The sequence below is a fragment of the Grampus griseus genome, assembly GCF_964374135.1.
Source record: "Grampus griseus genome assembly, chromosome: 1".
NCBI lineage: Eukaryota > Metazoa > Chordata > Mammalia > Artiodactyla > Delphinidae > Grampus > Grampus griseus.
Window position 1 is genome coordinate 165690738 of NC_139017.1, and position 21246 is coordinate 165711983.

The 21246-nt window shown below is 52.7% G+C and overlaps 1 protein-coding gene across 4 annotated transcripts in view; it reads right to left on the reverse strand.

The window, feature by feature from the left end:
- Positions 1-21246, reverse strand: part of EPHB2 (EPH receptor B2) — a gene marked incomplete at its 5' end in the record, with an annotated part of 186390 nt that overhangs the window by 43710 nt on the left and 121434 nt on the right. The window lies entirely within an intron of this gene.

Sequence of the window (21246 nt, forward strand, 5' to 3'; positions counted from 1 at the left end):
GTGTAAGGCACATGGCATGAGGTCTTGCAAGGTACAGGTGCCCAGGGAATAGGAGCTGTTATTAGAGCAGGTGTTTGATCAATTTACTGAGATAAAGAGGGCTTGCAGTACCAGGGACAGCCTGGGGAGGGCAGTATTTACACTTGGTGGGCATTCAGCAATCTGGGCTCTCCCAGGGGCTTTGGCCTTCTTCCCTGCTCTGGGGGGATGCTCAGGATTTGGATTCAGGCTCTAAAGCTCAGGGCTTAGGGTGACCACTCCTGTGTGGGCCTATGTGCAAATCCACCCTTCCCTTCCTCCTGGCCCTGGGTTGGGAACCAGGAGGCCTGGGGTGTAGGCCCTGCCCCTTTCTTGGCCTTCTTCTGCTACTGGGGTTCATAATCGCAGCTCTGTTGTGGTGCCTCAGGTGGGGGATCAAGCAAGGGGTAAGTGAGAGGTGGACAGGGAAGAGCTTTCCAATGGACAAGTTCCTCCTTGGGATGAAATGTGGCTGAATTGTCCACAGGCCGGGGGCTCTCACCTGGATTGCATTCCACGTTCATGTGCTGTGTGACCTTTGGCAAGCAACTCCACCTCTCTGAGTGTTAGTTTCCTCATGTAAATGGCTCACACAGATTTCCCGAAATCATTTTTCCAGGCCCAGTCTTCAAGCTTATCTTGCAAGTCCAAGTCTTAGCAACTCACCCTCCTCCCAACTCCTCAACCAGCTCCAGCCTCAGAGATGCTGCCCTCCTCGGTCTTACATGACTTGCGTTCAGGGTACTTTACCTCCCTGCCATAATTATTCATCAAGGGGATCTCTTGGCCATGCCCTCGGCTCCCCCAGGATCGGAGCCTTGTCTGAACCACAGCTCCTTTCCCTGTGCCTAGCATAGACCTGGCACTGAGCAGGCGCTCCATAAATACTTCCTGAAGCCGCCTGCTGAAGTGGAAGGAGCTTGGGCTTTGGGGACCACATAAGTAGAAAGGCAGTGAGGAATGGTGGTTAGTGTGCAAGCTGCCTAGCAAATCCCATCCTAGCAATCTGTCCCTGCCATCTGGCCTTGAGCAAGTCACTTAAGTTGTTCCCTCATCTGTAAAATGGGGACAATCGTACCTACCTCCTAGCGTTGTTATGAGGATTACATTGATTAATTCAGGCAAAACTGCCTAAACAATTCCTGGCATTATTAAACTGTATCTGGTTCACGTACCAGTCTGCTGGGTGACCTCAGAAAGGTAGTTCAACCTCTCTGAGCTACAGTTTTCTCATCGGTAAGAGAGCATCTACCCCATAGAGTAGCCGTGAGGATTGTATGTGATGAATAGGGCCTGGCCCAGGGTCAGGCAGGGGTTGCAGTTACAATCTCAGGGAAGTCCCAGTAAATAAGCCAAGGGCAGTTCCCCCTAGGGTGCTAGAAAACAGAATCCCCCACCTCCCTGGGGCCCTACTTTGCCTGCTTTTTGGAGGGAGTTTCCAGAAGGTGGCACCCTTCCTAACCCTGCAGCCCTGGCTGATGCCACCCTGACCAGGCCCTGCCAGGATCTCAGAGAAGATCTCGGCTTCAGCCCAGTCCTTAAGGAGCCGCCAGACAAGGAAAAGACAGTACTTTGATGCAACCAACCAGGCTATGGTGACACCAAAGAGGAGGATGGCAGTGAGTGCCTCGGGCATCCATCGTACAGAAACCAGGGCTCAGAGTGTAAATATGGACTGGACAACATTTATTGAGTACTTATTAAATGCTGGCACCGTTGTAAGGACTTAACCCACAGTAACTCATCGATGCCTCACCCAGCCCTATGACAGAGGTAACGTTGTCACCCTCATTTTCTGATGGGGGAAAGAAAGCATAGAGGTGAAGCAGCTTTCCGAGGATGTGGGCTTACGGTGGCAGAGCTGGGATTTGACCCCGGGTGGTCGGACTGCAGAGGCCACTTCCCTGACCACCACACTCTTCTGCCTTTAGGAGACTTGCATTAGGCCAACAGTCCATTAGTGCCGGGCAGGGACTGGCAGCTTCTGCTCCGGGAGCCTGTCCAGGGCTCTCTGCACTCTGCCGTGCTGGCCCTGGAACCCCGGAGTCCTCCTGCCTGCCCTCCCTCTTAGGCACCAACCTCTCCCTGCTGGCTGGACAAAGGGGCAGCCCACCATCTCGGCACTGTCTAGTTAAGACACACAGGCTGCAGCCCTGGCTCTAGTTGAGCGGTTGACCTCTCTGAGCCTCAGTTTCTTCTGCTGTAGAGTGGGGACACAGGGATCCTGTGAGGGTCTAGGACTATCCTGATAGATGCCAGAAGCTTTTGGTCCCAAGACTGGGATCCTCCTGGCTCCCTCTCAGGCGAGAGCCTGCCCAGCTTAGCACGCCTCTTCCATCTGCTGGCGGTTCCGCGGGCCTGGCTGGTGGGTGGCTGCCCACTCTCCCCTCCACGCTGTTCCAGCCCCTCCATCTGGACCACCTTCCCGACTGTCCTCTCCCATCGCCATGTCTTGGCCCCTCTTTGACTCCCCAGGCTGCCTCTTTCCACTAGGTGTACTGCCCGGCCACCACGCGGCCCTCCCACCGGGCATTCTACGCTTTCTGTATCTTCTGTATCTTTGTGCTTCATAAAACCCGCTCTTCTGTCTTGAGAAGTGGTGTCGCTTTCCACCCGGTCACCAGGAACCCTGGGTGCCTCGTCCTTCCCCTTACCCCCTGCAGCCCATCAATTACCAGGTCTTTCCTCCTCAGCAGGGCCCAGTCCTGGCTCTTCTTTGCGGCCCTCCCACCCCCGTGGGCATCCAGAAAGCTCCTCCCACCCACTCCTCAGCCTCTCACGGCCATCTGGCCTCCTCCTGCCCACGCTCCAGGGCCGGCTTTCTAAAGCACAAACCTTTCTGTGTCATTTAAAAATCCACAATGGTATACAATGGAATACTATTCGGTCATAAAAAGGAATGGAGTACTGATACATGCTACAACATGGATGAACCTTGAAAACACTCTGTGCTTCATGAAAAAAGCCAGACACTAAGGCCACATAGTGTACGCTTCCATTTACATGAAAATGTCGAGACTAGGCACATCTATAGAGACAGAAAGTAGATTAGTGGTTGCCAGGGGCTGGGGAGAGCAGGGAATGGGGACTGACTGCTAATGGGTACGGGGTTTCTTTCTGAGGTGATGAAAATGTTCTAAAGTTGACTGTGGTGATGGTTACACAATTCTGTGAAAACACTAAAAATCACTTAATTGTACAATTTAAATAGGTGAATTGTATGGTATGTGAGTTATATCACAATAAAACTGCTACTTAAGAAAAATCCACAAGAGCTCCCTAAATTCCTCCGGGTCCTCAGGACCCCAAGGCTGGCACCTGCCCTTCTCAGTGCCCACCACCCCAAGCCTTGTGCCTGATGCTCCACAGTCAACCACATATGGTGCCACCCAGGCTCACACATACACCTCCGGCCTGTGTCTCTCCTGCCCTGACTACCTGGAATGCCCTCCCTTTGTCATCAGGCAAACGCGTACACCCCTTTAAGACAGTGAAGGTACACCCCCTTCCAGGAAGTCTTCCCTCAGCCCCCACAAAGGGTTGAGCTTCCCACTTTAATTACTTACAAATCTGTAACTATCTGGCTGGACTGTAAACTGTGAATACGAGGTCAGGTACCTAGTGAGTGATGGATGGGTGTAGTGAGAGCTGGGAGTATCCAGCTCAGCTACCTTGTTTGACATTTGAGGCAACTGAGGTCCAGAGACGAGCAGACACACACAGCTCTTTACCAGCAGAGGCAGATTCTGATCCCAGGTGTACTGAGTGACTAGGGTGTGCCAGGGCCTCAGCTCCCATCAGCCACCTCTTCTCCCACAAAGAGGGGTCCGGGGCAGCTCCCCCGTCCACGTTGCCCAGGGGCCCAGGGGTCACGCTGCTCCTAGCTTCTCAGCTGGGAAGGCACCCCGTCCTGCCAACACCTGAGTCTCCTGTACAGAAGTGGTAAGAAAACAATGAGAGCTGCAGTCACAGACTTGGGTGGCTGCACCTCTGACAGGTGTGTGGGCTCAGACAGGTCTCCCGCCCTCTCTGAGACTCAGTCTCCTCCTCCGGGAAGGTAGCTGATGATACCTGCGTGGTGTAGATGCAGTGAGAGCCTCTGAATGGGTAGCCTGCTCCACCTCTGCCTCCCCGCCAATCCTCCGCAGTGGTTGGAGTGATCTGACTGAGAATGAATCAGAGCTCAAACTCACCAGGGGCTCCCTGCATACTTAGAATGAATGCACACACCTAGCCCTGCAAGGGTGGCTCTGGGGTCTTCCTGACCCTTCCTGCCACTCCCCTCAGTCTTAGTCTCTGTTTCCTTCGTTGAGCCTCATCACAATTTGTAATTGTATTAGAAAACAATTACGTCTGTCTTGTGTGCCATCTGTCTTCACCCTGCACTGGAAGTACCTGGAGAGGAAAAGAAGAACCGGGTTTGTCTGGTTCTCATTGGTTTCCTAGCTCCTGGCAGAGTAGTGGGAACATAGCAGGTGCTCAATATACATTTGCTGAGTGAACGAATATACCCCTTATAGGGTTTTGTGAGAATCAGATGAGAGAGTGGGGTAGAAAATACTTGGCCAAGTAAATGCCAGGTTGTTACCGCTGTTATCATGTCAATTTCACCAGGCTGCATTGATGCTCAGATCCCTCTCCACCTCTCAATGTTCTCCCCACGGGTCCTCCCGTCAGCCTGTCCACGAGGGTGACCAAGTTGTCCCCAGTTTTCAAGCTGGAAGTTCTGCATCCCAGAAATGCCCTCAGTCCCAGATAACCCTCCTGAATGCTTCTCAGCCCCATCTGTCACCTCTCCCTTCTGTTGGCAGTTCTCTGGATGCCCTGGCTGCACACGCACTGTTCTCCGTGCCTGAATGTCCTTCTCTCCCATCCTCCTGCCCTGCTGGATTGGTGAATCTGACATGTGCACCTCTGGGAGGCCTGCCCTCCACTCTCTACAGCACACAACTCAGACTCCATGGACGGCTGTGTGCTGGTAAATGGCTGGGGAGGGGGGGAAAGCCCTGATTTGTTGTGTTTGCCAATTTCTATGGTGAAAATGCTCCCATCAGGGCAAATTTCATGCTACCAATCTAAGATAACTGAATACTGAGTTGGGAAGAAATGCCCAGAGTCAGTTCTTGTGATCCAAGCCACCAAAAAACAGCCCATCCCACCACTGGACCTCACCCATATGTAACCACCCACTAGTTGGTGAACCCTGGTTTAAGTAGGGGCTGGGGCTTTAATCTCTACACCCTGAGCACCTAGTACAGGGTATGGCACATAGTAGGTGCTCAGTTAATTCAGTTTGTCGAATGAAAGCAGGTCTGTCTTCCTAACTGGACAGTGAACAAATTGAGGGCAGGAGCTGTGGGTTTGATAAGTTAACATACATAAAGTGCTTAGAACATACAGCAAGCGCTATATAAATGTTAGGTATTATTACTCACCCAGCATGCAAGGACAATAAAAATTCCCACTTATTATGTGCTTTCCGGGTGCCAAGCCCAGTGCAAGTGATTTACATGGGTTCTCTCACTAAATCCACATGACCACCCACGGAAGTAGGTACCATTATCACCCCCATTTTACAGATGATGAAAGTCAGGCTCAGAGGGGGTGAAGTGAATGCCTCAAGGTCAAGCAGCTACTAAGTGGCAGAATTGAGGTTTGACTCCAGGTCTTTGTGGTTCCAGGACACAAAATTATCAAGTTGCTGAGTGGAGACACAAGTGGAGAACATCTTGTCAGGGCTACTTAGGGGACAGGGCTTGCTGGGGTCACTCAGCAAGGTGGAGCCAAAGCCTGGGCCCCAAACCCAGGACCTGGAGCCAAAGCAGCCAACCAGCACCTGCCTTCTGCAGACGCCCAGAGCCCTTAGCCAGGCAACCGAAGGCAGGGATGGCAGTCGGCCGGGAAGAGGAGAGAGGATTACGGGGAAACAGATTTTCTCCTGGCCTTCCCCCTGGGCTCCGGGGATAGGTGATAATTGACCGAATGAGCCATGAGTCAGGCCGAGGCAGGGCTCCATCTGGCCCTGGCACGGCGGGGCTGCTAATTGGCACCGGGTGATCCTCGAAGCCTCCTTGGCTGGCCTGCGGCTGTGCTCCCCCTTCGCCTCCCAGAGACTCCAGATTAAGCCCCAGAATGCCTGGTGCCACAGTGGACTCAGATGTTGTCAGGCCCAGTGTGCCAGGCCTCCAGGGTGGGCAAGGAGTTTCTCTCTCTTCCTGGGGGGTCCTGTAGACCAGGGGGGTCCTGTAGACCAGAGGGCAGGCTCACCACAGTCTAGCTCCCACTCCCGAGAACTTGATGAAGTTGAACCTGGGTATGAACTGTGTAGCTGGCTGCCAGGGCGGAATCCCAAGCCTGCCTCTTGCTAACAGTGTGACTCTGGGTAAGTCACCTCACTCTCTGTGCCTTGGCTTCCTTGTCTATATAATGGGGGGAATGATGACACTGCTCTTATATTTGCTGGGAAGATTACACGAGTTAATTCACAGAAGGCACTTGCAATAGTGCCCGCCTGGTTCATATTAAGGGCTATGCAAGTGTTTGCTTTTATTATATACATTCTTTCTTGGCCCACCACTTGCTCTGTGCTAAGACCTGAACAGCGATAGAGACAAAGAAGAAATAGTCCCTGCCCTCAGGAGTGGGGGTCCAGTTGGGGAGATGGTGAGTTATGAATTTATTCAAGAGGTGCTTATTAAGCCCCTATTGTGTACTAGGCACTGAGTCATGCAGACAAAAGGCCCAGGCCCTGCCTGTTAGAGGCTACACCTGAGCAAGAGTCTGGGACGCCTGTCTTCAACCAGGGCTGACTGTTGGCCACTGCGGGCGGAGGGGCCAGGGAGTGGTCCTGGGCTCAGCAGTGCCAGGTTTGAAGGGCAGCTGGCTTACTTTCCTGCCTTGGGATCTCCAGGTAGTATTGGATGTGGGTCGGGGAGAGGAGTTCGGACAGAGAAAAGAGTCCTAGGCCCAGAGGGGGGAGGCCAGGGCTCGGCTGCCCCCTCAGCCCCTTGCTCTGTGAGTCCAGGCCACTTCCTGCCTCCTTTGGCTGTGGCTGGGACCATCTCTGTGGCCTCTTCCAGGCTCGGGACTCTGGCTGTGGACAGGCTCAGGCACCCAGCCCTGGGTCCTGCATTATCCTTGAACTGTGGAAGAACTGATCTGTGTGTTTTTAGGGGCTTATGCTGAGCGTTTGTCAGGGCTGAGCTTGTGGTGTTCTTGTGGCTGAGTGGGTGGGGTTTTGGGGTCTCCCTCATGCAAAGTGTCTTTTGCATTTTGCACGCTTCCTGCTTTTGCTGCTGAAGTTAAGCCAGGGGAGTCAGTACCCCTGAGCTGGGCTGGGCAAGGGTGCTGATCTGTGCCAGGGGCAAAGCCACACTGGAAGCAGGCGACAAGCTCCTGGGCTGGAAAGAGGAGCTTCTGATCACCGTGTGTCTACATGAGCCTGCTGGTGCTGGGCCAGGAGCTTCCGGAGCCCATAACCTCATCAGTCCTCACAATCACCCTGTGCGATAGGAGGTGTTATTCCCATTTTAGAGATTGGGAAACTGAGGCTCACAGAAAGGAAGTGCCTCGTCCAAAGTCACTCAGAGACATAGGGGCAGAGCCTGTGTCCCCACAGTCCACGCTCTCACATTGCTTCCGAGGCCCTCAGTGTTCCAGCTTGATGAAGGGGGCCCCTCCCTGACCAGCCCTTCCTCCCTCAAGGGGGCCCTGCCCTTCCAGGTTAAGTCCAGGAAGTGCCTCAGGGTCATCCCCTTGCTGTGGCAGCTCCTACTGGGACCACCCAGGGGATGTCAGTCATCCTGTCCCCCTCCCCCACATGCCCAGGCTCCCCCCACTTGCCCCTGCTGGGACCCGGGCTCTGTGGATCCCTGCCAGCAGCTGGCAGGACGACAGAAGTCAGAAGGCAGGAGCTGTGTTAACACGCCTCCTCTTTGCCTGAGAGGGGAACCCAGGGCTTCCCCCAGGCCAGCCTCCACGCAGCCGGCTGCTAAGTCCTTTCCCTGCTCAAGACCCTTCAGTGGCTCCCTTGTGCCTGTGGCGCGTCCCGCCCGCTTCAGCCTCCCCGTCAGGGTCCACCTCGCCGGCCTCAGCTCCCACAGCCTCCCAGCCGAGCCTTGGGCTCGGGTCACAGGAGGCAGTTCCGGCTCCCCAACGGGCTGTGCTCGGTGTCACCTCTGCCTGCTACGCGGTCCCAGCTCCAGCCTGGCTCACTCTCTTCGCCCTTCACATCTCAGCTCCAGCTCCTTTGGGTCCTTCTCTTGGGATGCCACCCTCTCCAGGGCCGGGTTTAGGGCCTCCCTTCTGTGCTCCTGAAGCCCCTCGCCTCTGCTCCTGCATGACTATACAGGTGTGACTGCCCCTGCACAAGGCCCTGAGCCCGGCGGCAGTGGGTGCCCATAGCGTCTGGCACCTCTCAGCCCCAGGGTCTGGCTGAGAGGTGATGGACAGGGGGTCTCAGGAAGTGTTTGTGGACTGACTGACTGAGTCTGAGAAAGGTGGAATCTTGTGCTTAAGGTCACCCAGCTTGTGTGTGGACTGGAGACTGTGTTCTAGGCCTCTGGACCATGTCAGAGACTCCAGGGCTCATCCGGGGCCCCCAGTAGCGGGCTCTCTTCTTGGCATTTGGTTAACGTCTGTCTCCCCGCCTCCCACTATCCCACCTGCCCAAGTGTGAGCTCCATGAGGGCAGCCCCCGTGCCTGCCCTGTTCACTGCCTGGTACAGAGCAGGCCCTCTGTAACACCTCACTCGACAGCAGGCTAGAAGGCCCCAAGGTGCGGAGGGGCGAGCTCACAGACGCCTGCGGGAGCCAGACCCTGAACCCCACGGCCGTGAAGGTGGGTTAAGGGCGATTTACTCCCGGCTCGCCAGCCCCTGGATACTACGTCAGGCCCCCAGTCCCGGCTCTGGCCCACCTCCCTTCCTGCCATCCTCACGGTGGGGGCTGAGGGCTCCCGCCCGCCCAGCAGGCAGCCCCATTCCTCCAATTTCCTCCCAATTAATCAAGCTCTGAACTTTTTAATTATCTGCCTGCAGGGTGACTCCCCACTACGGTGAAGCAATTAAGGACGTTTCTAAGTGTGGTGTGTCTGCCGGCAGGCAGCTCTGACCAGACCCTGATGGAAGAGGTGAGCGGAGAGGGGGACAGGAGTGCCCTCAGGTCATGGGGCTACTGGAGGCCGTCCTGGGTTCCTGACCAGGGCTATTCCAGGGATCTGGGGCCACACTGTCCAGGGTACGCCCACACCCCTGCCGCCACCTCTGTTCACGCGACGGCTCTTTCTCTTCAGCTGGAATCTGGCTTCCCAGATTCCAGACAGTTACCATGTGCCAGGCGCTGGGTTACGTACACGCTTTGCAATTCTACTGCATCCTCACCTTGACCCTGGGAGTAGGAAGTATAATTATCAGAGGAAACAGAGGCTCAAAAACATTAGGCAACTCCAGAGATGCAGCTGGGATTTGAAGCCAGTTCCGAGTCCACATCCACTTCATCAACTGTCTCTCTTTTTTTTTTTTTTTGCGGTACGCGGGCCTCTCACTGCCGCGGCCTCTCCCGTTGCGGAGCACAGGCTCCAGACGCGCATGCTCAGCGGCCATGGCTCACGGGCCCAGCCGCTCCGCGGCACGTGGGATCCTCCCGGACCGGGTCACGAACCCGCGTCCCCTGCATCGGCAGGCGGACTCTAAACCACTGCGCCACCAGGGAAGCCCCCATCAACTGTCTCTTAAAGACCAGCATGGCCTGTGGAAGTGCCCTGGAACACTGAGGAAGCGGGGTGGGGTGAGGTGGGGGTGTGTGTGTCGGGGGTGGGTCAGGGAGAGGCTGTGCAGGAGATGCCAGCGAGCTTGAGAGCTGCTGAAGAACACAGGCTCTCCATAGTCCGGGTGGCCGGTGGGAGAGGGCGCCGCAGGCAGAGGGGCAGCCAGTGCAAAGGCACGGAGGCCTGAAGTAGTATGGTGCGTGTGCGTGTGCGTGTGCGTGTGTGCGTGTAGCTGCAAATAGTTCAGGGCCGCTGAAGCATGAAGTTCAAGTCTGGGAGAGGTGGGAGATAAGCCTGGAGAAGCAGGTGGGGTCTGGGTCACTGGAAGTCAGAAGGACCTTCACGATCTTCTGGTCCAAGCTCCTCATTTTATGACTACAGAATACATGACCCAGACAGGGACAGTGACTTGCCTAAGGTCACACAGCAAGTTAGTGGCTGATGGAGCTGGGGCTGCAGCCCAGGAGTCCTGATACCCAGACTGGAAGGGAAGAAAGAGGGGCAGAGGAGCAGTAGATGTCAGCTCACTGCAGTAGCCTCCCGACTGGTTTCCTGGCTTTCGCCCTTGCCCTCCGACCTCCCCACTCTCCCCTGGCTGCAGCCTGCTCTCAACACACCAGCCAGAGGGATCCTGGAGAACAGGAATCAGCGGTGTGTTGCTTCTCTGCTCCAAGCCCTTCCGCAGCTCCCACCTCACCTGGAGTAAAAAACAATAGCCTACAAAGCCCCCTTTACCTCTCTGGTTAAATCCATCCCTAGGCCTTTTATTCTTCTTGTTGTAATTGTGTCTCTTTCACCTCTCTGAACTCACTCCTAGAAGCCTCCCTGTCTACCCCACTGCAGCCACACTAGCTTCCTGGCTGTCCTGGAGTATATCAGGCCTCCTCTAGCCTCAGGGCCTTTGTACGTGAGGTTCCCTTGCCTGGTTCAAGTCCTAGCTGAGCTACTTCTTCACTACATCTCTCTCTGAGCCTCACATCTCTCATCTATAATTGGGGTTAATGTTGTACTCCCCACCTTCCTCCCCAGGCTAACATGGGATCCTCGTGAGAAAATGGGGAACAAATAAAGCTCCACAAAAGCCCTCCCTCCAGCTCGAGGCTGTCACTGCAACAGGGCTTGGAAAGGTCTTTACTGGGTCCTTGAGAAAACAGCCCCACAGACGAGCAGTGGGCTCCGGGCCCCCAGACCTTAAGCTGGATCAACATGGCGGAGCTTCCCAGCCTGTAATCGTCAGGACTCACACATGTTGGAGAAGCGAGTGTTAAATCATAATCACGATGTGCCTGAGGGGAAGCCGGATGTGCTCGGAGAGCTTGACACATCTGGCAGGGCAGGCCTGAGTCCCCCGGCACATCTGGCTGCTGTATTGACAGGTGGTGTAGTAGGTCACTGAGGAAGGGCCTGTCAGGCCGGGTCCTCATGCCATGAGTGGGGGTGATGGCCGGATGGAGCTGGGAGCATCTCCCAAGCTGCCTGCAGGCCATAGCCCCCCCCCCCCTTGTGGATCCCTGCTTCAGGCCATCCACTGGACTTTGGTGTTGTGCTCTGAGAGGCCGGCTTAGGACCTAGAACCTGGGCCGCCAGATTCCAAAATCCCTGCATCATCCTGTTGGCGCCAGCCGCCCCTACTGGGGCTTGGGGAGCCTGGGAAAGCCCCCTCTCCTCTCCAGCTGGGGGGGGGTGCATTTTCAGGGTCACCTCATGGAGCCCTTCCCCTTATATGGGATCCAGAAACGTGGTCATCAGCTCCACCTGAGGGAGCCCCCTGGGCTCCTACCTCCTCCCACCTGCCCCAAGAAAGCCATGGTCATTAATAAAGGACACAATTAGCTGTCAGTGGAGAACATGTCTGGAATTTTTTACCTGCTCTGCGAGCTCGGTTAAGGCAACAAACCCCAGGACCCCCCGGGAAGCAGCTGCCACACACCTTTCAGGGGCCCCCTTTGCCCGGGCCCAGGTCAGGAGGGGGCCTGTGACTTTTGCGGTGTGGGCTCCGCAGGCCTGGGCCTGTGCACGGCTGTGTTTTCCAGGCCAGTGGAGAAAGTGACAGAGTAAGAGAGATTTCCTGGCAGAAGTTGTTTTTTTCAACCCAACAGGCAATACAATTCAATGTAATTTCCTCCCCCTTCCTGTGTCGACTTAAGAGTCTTTTAGAGCTTGAAGGACTTGAGAGAAAGGAGTTAGTTCAGTCTCTCATTTTACAGCTGGGGAAACTGAGGCCCCGGGAGGGGAAGTGACCTTGTTCGTGGCAGAGGGAAATGTACACGTGCTTCTCTTTTGGGTTCTGTACGCATCCCCTCGCTCGCTGAACACAATCAGAGTCTGCAGCCAGGGTCCAAAGGAACATCTTTGAAGTCCCTGATGGTCACTGTTCACACTCCACCGTGTCCTGACCACGTGCTGGGGCCGGAGGGGACAGTGGTGAGCGAGGAAGATGCAGTCCCCGCCCTCATGGAGCTGAGGGTCTAGTGAGAGCAACAGAGGGAAAGAAGCAGTGGACAAACACAAATACTCTACTCGATTTGCGATGGCCACGAAGGAGACAGCGGGGGCTGAGGCAGGACCACAGCGGGTCACCTTAGGGAGTGTGGTCAGGAAAGACCTTTCTGAAAGGTAGCATTAAAAAGGCAATCCCTGAGGAGAAGAATGAGCGGGAACAGTATTTGCAAAGATGGTACAAACTCAGGGCCTCGGTTCCTCTCCATGTAATGAGGTAAGAGCAGGACATCACCAAGTGCCTGACACCCATTTGCTTGGCCCCAGCTGTCTCTGACCCCAGACACCACTATGTCTGCGAACACACTTGCTGCCTGGGCACTTTTGTCCTAAGAATGCCATGAGGTCAGGATTTGTCACCCCTGTTCTGCAGATGAGAAAATAAGGCTCAGAGCAATGAACTGCCTTCCCCAGGACACACGGACACCAAGTTCAGGAGCCTGGGCCTCCAACACCTGCCCCTCTCTCTCTCTGCCCTTCTGGGTGATTTCCAGAACTACTGCTTCCCCCCAGTAACCCAGAAGACTGGTCTGCTCAAGCCCTGGCGGCCTGTGACTTGGATGCTAAAGAAAACCTCACTCAAGAGGTCCCAGCGTTTGGCACCTCAAGGAGAAGGGATTAAGAAACACAAACAGGGAGAAGGGGAGCTTGCCCACATTCACACTGAGGCTCCTGGGTTGGGGAGTCTGCAGTCGCTCTCCCTCCTAGGGGTACAGAAATCGTTGCCCCTCTCCCGTCGGCTTCTGGGGAGCAGGAGTGAGCCTCAGCGAACCCAAGCCATAAATCAAATGCACAAGATGTGGCTTGGCAGCCATCCAGTGAAAAAGATCTGGGGGTTTGAGTTGACCACAAGCCAAAGCTGCTGAAAAAGCCAATGCGGTCTTAGGCTGTAAGAGCAGAAGGAGAGTGACAGCCCAGCATCCTCCCTGCTGCTCAGGCAGGGTCAGTTTTGAGCTCCACGTTTTAAGGAGGTCCAATGAGTGAGCGTGGACAGGATATCTGAGGCGTCCAGCTGGTTTTCTATCTGCAGTTCCTTTTGGATGGTGCTGGAGGAGCTGGGAGTAGAGTCCCAGGTTCAAACTCTCCAGGCAGCATTTTCTAGGCACACAGCAGAGTTCTGGAGCCTGACTAGCCCTGGAGCATCCCCTTGCCTGGATCTCTGGGAAGTAATGCGTTCTCTCCTTAACCTTGCTCAGCTTCTACCTCCATGTCCTAGCCCTCCTGTATACTGGGGATTTGAGATCACGTGTGTGGTCTCACCATGGCCTGCCCTCAATTAAGGACAGACTTATTCAGTTAAAAAAGCCCAACATTCTAAGTAATGACCTTGTGCCCAGCCCTCTGTTGGGCACTAGGCACAGAGTGGAATAAGACAGTCCCTGGCCTTGATGATCACTGTCTAGAAGGGGGGAGTGATTATGATCAGTTAGGATATCAAAGCAGACTTTCCAGAGGAAGGGCCAGTTGAATTGCGTATTAAAGGATACGTAGGAGTCCATCAGGGCCAGAAGAGATGAAGGACCTTCCAGGCAGACGAACAGTGTGTGCAAAGGCATGGAGGGGCGAGGAGGAGGGCAGGGTGGCTGGAGCATGGGCTGCGTGGGAGAAAGGTGGGGACACAACACAAGAAAGGTGACAATGGCTGTATGTGGTCACTGACGGAGTCTGGGTTTTTATTCTCTAAAAGCAGGGAAGCCAGTGGTGGTCCTGTGCCAGTGATCAAATGGTCGCCGTGTGCCCTCAGTCCTTCCCTCCCACCTTCCTGCCCGGGCCCTCGCCTCCTCTCACTGCAGCCCTCCTGCTCTGGCCTCAGCTGACCCACTCCCCTGTCTCAACTCTGACCCATCTCCTCTCTGTTTTCCTTAGTTCTCGAACCTTTCCTCCTTTGCTGAAACCAGTTCCACCTCTTCCATCATTAAAAATGAACTGAGCTATTAACAACCACCATTCATGCCATCTATTGTGCACCTACTATGTGGCAGGCCGACGGCTTCACGGAAGTTATGGGGGCGGGACTGTGCATCACTGCGATTAGGGGCACAGGCTCTGGAGTCAGGGTCCAACTGGCCTTGAACCCTGGCTCTACCACTGACTTTGGGCAGGTTACCTAACTTTTCTTTGTGCCTCAGTGTCCTCATCTGGAAAATGGGTCTATCAATAGGACTTACCTTGTAGGGAAAATTCAGAGTTAATACTGCAGAGTGTACATTCATCAACAGTTCTTACAGCAATCCTACAAGGCAGGTACTAGTGACATTCCCGTTTATAGAGAAGACAGTTAAGGTTTTGTGAGGATAACTAATCCACCCACAGCCAGTAACAGCGCTGGGAGGGGAGCAGTGGAGCACTACCTCTGAGTCCAAAGACGAGGTGTCTCATGGCCTCACCTCTTCCAGGCCTCACCTCTTCCAAGATTCAATGGGCTCCCAGCCTGGTGGGGAAGATGTCCAAGTAAACAGGCAGTTTCCAAACAGCATGACCAGTGCCAGGGGACGTGTGGAGTGGGGGGAGGAGTGCTGGGCCTGGGAGCCCAGAGGAGAGGACCTTAACACTGTTGTTTCCTGGAGGTGTAAACACTTGAGCTGTCTTGGAAGATAAAGAAGGACAAGGCAAAAGAATGAAAAGAGGGGCATGCTGGGCAGAGAGGGAATAGCCCATGCAGAGGTGTGGAGATATGAGACCTGCAGCTGGAACCCTGAGCCTGTGAGTGCAGGGGTAAAGGATATGAAATTGGACAGGCAGGCAGGGGCGGACAGCAGTGAGCCTACCACCCATGCCCCGTGCCCACTGCCTGCAGGTCAAGTAGCTCTGCCTACGGCTTGACAGCCTGTGAACCCACAGAGAATCAGGAAGAAGCCTGCTCAGTCTCTGGACTGGAACATTCCTGGATCATAAAGTCCCCCATGGCAGAGCAGGGACCTGGGGAGACTAGCCTGCTCACTAGGGCCCTTCAAGGCTAACTGATCCCAAACCTTCCCAAAGATAGATGTCTTCCTTAAGAGTTACTTTAAAACACTCCTATCCCCAAAGCTTACAAAACTCCCACACCTTTTCAATTTTAACAGGTCAAAAGCTGAAAATTATGAGCCAACAGCAAGATCTGCAGAACAAGTGATCTTCGGCTGTAGCAGCCGGTACACTTCATGACAAACGCCCAGACGCGGTCATTTCAGAGTGAACACCTTTAAAGGGCACTTCGACCTTCCTCTAAATGTCTCCTTTATTTGAACAGTGTGTTTACGGGGCCTGGAGCTGCTGTTCCCGCCTTGTGCTTTGGTTTTGTGAAAGAGAAGGAAACTGAGAGAGACGGACATCAAAGCAGGGGATGATGACAACCCTCTAATCTCATAAACTCTCCCCTTATCTCAGTCCTTATAAAAATGGGGAGGCCTGGTTGTCACGAAAAGCAGCTCTGAAAACTCATAAACTTGACAAGCCCTTAGTTCTAGCACCCAGAGGGAAGGACTCTAATCCTTGAGAAAACTGGAGATGAAGAGAGGGGAGGCAACTTCTGGGGAAGGGCAGCCTGCAGAGAAGGCCCACGCTGTCACCAAGTGAGGGTTTGAGAGCACAGCTTCCTAACTTACTTTGACCTCAAGGCAACCCAGTTGGAGAGAGTCTCCTTGGTTACAAGAGAGGCCAGAACTACTATTTTAACATCTGTAATCTTCTGATAAATAACAGCTCACACTTAGCGCTTACTCTGGGCCAGGTACTATTTTAAGTACCTTATGTGGATTAATTTATATAATCTCAAGTTATACTATAATTATCCTCATTTACAGGGGATAAGGCAGAGGGGTAAGTCTCTTGCCAAACATCACTGATTCAGTGAGTGGCAGAGCAGGGATTTAAACTGAGATGGAAGCCATCTGCTTTCCCTCACCCACTGCTAGCTCATCAAGGGGTCGGGCTCCAGGCTGGGTGGAGCCTGGCTCATGTCCGTCATCTCCTCTCCTCCCATTACAACATCCTGATCAACTCCTGGCCCTGTTTCACAGCCGAGGAAGGTGAGGCTCAGAGTGGTCGATTGTCCTGGCCAAGGGCACGCAGCAGGGGGATCACAGAGCTGGGATCCATCTCACCCCCAATGCCTGGCTCCAGGGCCTGGGCACCTTGCACGGAGGTTGGACTCAGCCTCCAGATCTGACCAGACTTAGAGTCCCAAGGGACTGGGATCAGTCAGGGCCCCGAGGATCAGAATCCGGTGGCCCCAGGCTGCAGGCTTCGTTTACTCTGCTGGGCTTGGAGCCCCTTCCTGAACCTGAGGGCTCTGAAGCCCTGTCTGGCTTTGTCTTCTCAGAGAGGCAGTACAGTGTAGTGGTTAGCTCCCGAGCTTAACCCAGATGGACCACTTCTAGCTGGGTGACCTCGGAAAAGTCACATAACATCTCTGCGGTTACTTCTGTCATCTGCAAAATGGGTATAGTAATGCTACCTCCCTCCTACGGTTGTTGAAACGATGGTTAATATACATACAGCACTTAGAACACTGCCACACGTGCAGTAAGTGCTCAATAAATATTAGATATTATTATTACTGTGGTCTGCTCTCTCTGGGGATGTGCCCTGCATCCTGGACCCTGCTGCCAAACCAAACAGCCTCTGTCCATCCCTACAGCCCCTTGCATTACAGACCGCTGCCTGGCCTGGCCAACCTCCCAGCTGCCCAGGCCTCCTGTCAGCCCTGTCTCTGTAGAGAAAGCAGCACTCTGGGTTCAAATCCCAGCCCCAACTCTTCCTGGCTGAGGTCTCTAGGCACAGAAGCACACCTCTCTGAGTCTTTGTTCTCTTGTATGTAAAACAAGGATTATAACCCCTGTTTTAATAACACAGACGTTACAGTGGGGACTTAGACAGACCTGGGTCTCTGCTTCCTGTTCTCTGCATGACCTTAGAAATGTTAACAATGACAGCTTTACTGATGCTATACATAGAGAATCCTAATGATGCTACCAGAAAACTACTAGAGCTAATCAATGAATTTGGTAAAGTAGCAGGATACAAAATTAATGCACAGAAATCTCTGGCATTCTTATACACTAATGATGAAAAATCTGAAAGTGAAATTAAGAAAACACTCCCATTTACCACTGCAACAAAAAGAATAAAGTATCTAGGAATAAACCTACCTAAGGAGACAAAAGACCTGTATGCAGAAAATTATAAGACACTGATAAAAGAAATTAAAGATGATACAAATAGATGGAGAGATATACCATGGTCTTGGATTGGAAGAATCAACATTGTGAAAATGACTCTACTACCCAAAGCAATCTACAGATTCAATGCAATCCCTAGCAAACTACCACTGGCATTTTTTACAGAACTAGAACAAAAAATTTCACAATTTGTATGGAAACACAGAAGACCCCGAATAGCCAAAGCAATCTTTTTTTTTTTTTTTGGCCACACAGCGTGGCATGTGTGATCTTAGATCCTGACCAAGGATTGAACCTGTGTCCTCTGAATTGGAAGCGCGGAGCCTTAACCTCTGGACCGCCAGGGGAGTCCCCAAAGCAATCTTGAGAAAGAAAAATGGAGCTGGAGGAATCAGGCTCCCTGACTTCAGACTATACTACAAAGCTACAGTAACCAAGACAGTACGGTACTGGCATAAAAACAGAAATATAGATCAATGGAACAGGATAGAAAGCCCAGAGATAAACCCACACACATATGGTCACCTTATCTTTGATAAAGGAGGCAAGAATACACAGTGGAGAAAAGACAGCCTCTTCAGTAAGTGGTGCTGGGAAAACTGGACAGGTACATGTAAAAGTATGAAATTAGAACACTCCCTAACACCATACACAAAAATAAACTCAAAGTGGATTAAAGACCTAAATGTAAGGCCAGACACTATCAAACTCTTAGAGGAAAACATAGGCAGAACACTCTATGACATAAATCACAGCAAGATCCTTTTTGACCCACCTCCTAGAGAAATGGAAATAAAAACAAAAATAAACAAATGGGACCTAATGAAACTTAAAATCTTTTGCACAGCAAAGGAAACCATAAACAAGACAAAAAGACAACCCTCAGAATGGGAGAAAATATTTGCAAATGAAGCAATTGACAAAGGATTAATCTCCAAAATTTACAAGCAGCTCATGCAGCTCAATTTCAAAAAAACAAACAACCCAATCCAAAAATGGGCAGAAGACCTACAGAGACATTTCTTCAAAGAAGATATACAGATTGCCAACAAACACATGAAAGAATGCTCAACATCACTAATCATTAGAGAAATGCAAATCAAAACTGCAATGAGATATCATCTCACACCAGTCAGAATGGCCATCATCAAAAAATCTAGAAACAATAAATGCTGGAGAGGGTGTGGAGAAAAGGGAACACTCTTGCACTGTTGGTGGGAATGTAAATTGATATAGCCACTATGGAGAACAGTATGGAGGTTCCTTAAAAAACTACAAATAGAACTACCATGTGACCCAGCAATCCCACTACTGGGCATATACCCTGAGAAAACCATAATTCAAAGAGTCATGTACCAAAATGTTCATTGCAGCTCTATTTACAATAGCCAGGACATGGAAGCAACCTAAGTGTCCATCAACAGATGAATGGATAAAGAAGATGTGGCACATATACACAATGGAATATTACTCAGCCATAAAAAGAAACTGAGTTATTTGTAGTGAGGTGGATGGACCTGGAGTCTGTCATACAGAGTGAAGTAAGTCAGAAGAAGAAAAACAAATACCGTATGCTAACACATATATATGGAATCTAAGAAAAAAAAATGTCATGAAGAGCCTAGGGGTAGGATGGGAATAAAGACACAGACCTACTAGAGCATGGACTTGAGGATACGGGGAGGGGGAAGGGTAAGCTGTGACGAAGTGAGAGAGTGGCATGGACATATATACACTACCAAACGTAGGGTGGATAGCTAGTGGGAAGCAGCTGCATGGCACAGGGAGATCAGCTAGGTGGTTTGTGACCACCTAGAGGGGTGGGATAGGGAGGGTGGGAGGGAGGGAGATGCAAGAGGGAAGAGATATGGGAACATATGTATATGTATAACTGATTCACTTTGTTGTAAAGCAGAAACTAACACACCATTGTAAAGCAATTATACTCCAATAAAGATGTTAAAAAAAAAAAAAAAGAAATGTTGCTTGCATTACAGATCCCTCCTAGTAGGGATCATTCATTCAACAGACATGAAGCCCTACTATGTGCCAGGCATTGTTCTAGCTGCTGGGGACACAGCAGCAAATAAGACAAGCTAGGTCCCTACTTGTAGAGCTTACAATCAGATGAGGAATATGAATAATAAACAAGTTATCAAATAAGTACAGGGTGATGTGCTGGAGGGTGCTGAGTTGGGGGACAACTCTAGCTGGGGTGGTCAGGGAGGGCTTCTCTGAGGAGGTGACATGTGAGCTGAGACCTGAAGGACATGAAGGAGTCGGTTATGGGGAGAGCACAGGGAAGGGGATTCCGGGCAGAGGGAACAGCATGTGCAAAAGCCCTTCCTCAGGAGTAAATAAAGAAGCCTAGTGTGTCTGAGGAGTGCAGAGGCCCTTGTGGCTGGAGAGGTGTGAACAAGGGGAAAAGAGTGGGAGACTGAGCCTCAGGCCCGTGGACACAGAAAGTAGATGGGAAACCCATGGAGGGTGTTCGGCAGGGCTGTGAAATGGCCTGTGATTTGAACAGGCAGACGTGATGGTGGCTGGACAGGGTGGTGATAGTGAGGGTGGAGAGAGGAGGTTGGATTTAATGAGGACCTGCCAGCAGTTTCTTCTGCCCCCCGTAGAGCCCTGCGTGAACATGAGGGGTGAGAGCTTCTGCTTCTGCGAAGGAGTGACAGTGTTTCCTTCCGAGTATTTCACTGTTTCAGCAGCGCCTTCTCCCCAAGGACTCTCAATCAGCGAGCTGACTGCCCATCGAGAGCCCGTAATTATTAGGCTTTTGGGACAGGTGCCCGGTGGGCTGGCAGCACCTCCTCTGTGGGCCGTGTGGAGCCCATGGCCATGCTGATCCTTGGCAGAAAGTTGAAAGGGAAAAAACCTGCTCCGGGCAGCTCCCTGCTCCATTTTTAGGGTCCTCCTGTTGCCCTCACCCAGCCCCAGGCATGTGGCTCCCCGAGCTGCCCCAAGGCCCCGTAGGACGCCTGCTCAGGGTCTCAGATCTTGCCCAGCTCCTGGCATCTGCCCTCTGCCCCAGCTGCGTCTCGTTCCCTCTGAACTCAGCTCACGCTGGGAGAGGCCAAGGATGCGTCTTTGCCAGGGAGTCAAAATGTACACTGCACCTGCGTGCACCAAAGCAGGCTCCCTCCTGGAAGACACGAGGCCTTCATCCCGGGAGTTCATCAAATGGGGACAGTTCAGGCAGCGTGTCCGGGAGGGGAGGTGGACTGTGGGGCCGACAGGGCACCGGGCTGCTGTTCATACCTCCCATGGTCTCCTGCCGCTCCCGCCTTCAAGACTGACCCACCTGCTCCTGAAATCAGCCTGTAAGTCGCAACTTTCCGGAACAACCTGCTTCTGTTTCCTAAGCGTGGCCACAGGTGCACCTCACGACAGCCCGTGATGGGGTGTGATTATTATCCCCCTCGTGACGATGAGGAAAGCGAGGCTCAGAGAAGGATGTGACTGCCCAGGGCCAAACGGATGCCTGGGCCAAAGTCTCCACTTCCAGCTTTGAGTCGAGCATGGTCTCCTTGGCACCAGGCCCTCTCTGCCACCCGGATTCCCTCCTGCTCTACAAGGACAGAAGTGACAGCAGAGGGCTCTGGTTAAGATCGGAGGGATAACCGACAAGGCCATTATTGGGTAGTGACAGACAGGAATGGACAGCAAAGCGCATGTCTTAGGTGAGCTTTAAAACTGACCATGACATCCACTGAGAAATGACATGGTCACTCACTCAGGTGATTTAGGCACTAACCCCTGCCATTTGTCTACTAATACCATGATTAGAGCCTGGCA